The following is a 1,424-nucleotide window of genomic DNA, read 5'->3' on the forward strand; positions in this document are numbered from 1 at the left end:
TTCAGCTTAAGAGATTGAGGATAGAGGGACTAGTGGCAATACAGCAAGTAAAGATTTATTAATTAATTTTTGGAGGTGGAGGCGTTGAGTAGAGTAAGATGTACATCAAAGCTTGACACAAGAACAGTGAGACTGAGGGAGTTTGTGTATCCTGGGAAACTCTACTTTCTTCTGTATATTTCATTTAGACAAAGCAGGGGAGAAGGAAGTAAAAAAAATCACAAGGTGGAGTCTGCCTCTTTGAGGGGAGCGTTCAGGCTAACTGCACTATGTAGTGTCCTACACACGAGTTCTGATGTACAGTAGACTCAGATGTGAATATCATGGCTTTTATAAGTGTTGTTTATGCCAGCATACAAAGATGTTGCTCAAGAATATTAACTTATCTCTAAGGTATTACATAGTATTATCATCTTTATTACTGTTATTATATTATGGTGAACTGACAGAGAAAAATACGTGCCATTTGAGCTTTCCTTTGTGTTTTTTTTAAAACTGTGTAGATAGCCTGTTGGCCTATCATAATGGTGCATTCATAGCAACCCTGTCCAAAAATGATGTTCCTTTTGATGTAGGTGATAAATGTAGTTACAGTATTGCATTGTTTAGAGAACAAAATGCTACCAGTTTTATACATGTTTCAAATCTATTGTTTGCGTTTATGTTATTAGTACTGTTCTGGCTTGATTAAAACCCACCCCTTTGTTAAAATTCAGCAGAACTAATAAAGATATGTGAATAATTCAGCGCTTTTTGTCACTGAGCATCTCATTTGTCCTGTGATTAAGACTCACCTGGAGTTTAAGATTTGATTCTGGCAATCAGTCTTGAAAAGATTGACCAGAGGGATGGAATAATTCTAGGCATGTACGGTGCCTTGCGAAAGTATTCGGCCCCCTTGAACTTTGACCTTTTGCCATATTGCAGGCTTCAAACATAAAGATATAAAACTGTAATTTTTTGTGAAGAACCAACAACAAGTGGGACACAATCATGAAGTGGAACAAAATTTATTGGATATTTCAAACTTTTTTAACAAATAAAAAACTGAAAAATTGGGCGTGCAAAATTATTCAGCCCCCTTAAGTTAATACTTTGTAGCGCCACCTTTTGCTGCGATTACAGCTGTAAGTCGCTTGGGGTACGTCTCTATCAGTTTTGCACATCGAGAGACTGAAATCTTTGCCCATTCCTCCTTGCAAAACAGCTCGAGCTCAGTGAGGTTGGATGGAGAGCGTTTGTGAACAGCAGTTTTCAGTTCTTTCCACAGATTCTCGATTGGATTCAGGTCTGGACTTTGACTTGGCCATACTAACACATGGATATGTTTATTTGTGAACCCTTCCAGTGTAGATTTTGCTTTATGTTTTGGATCATTGTCTTGTTGGAAGACAAATCTCTGTCCCAGTCTCAGGTCTTTTGCA

Source organism: Micropterus dolomieu, linkage group LG21 (assembly GCF_021292245.1).
Source record: "Micropterus dolomieu isolate WLL.071019.BEF.003 ecotype Adirondacks linkage group LG21, ASM2129224v1, whole genome shotgun sequence".
Classification (NCBI taxonomy): Eukaryota; Metazoa; Chordata; class Actinopteri; order Centrarchiformes; family Centrarchidae; genus Micropterus; species Micropterus dolomieu.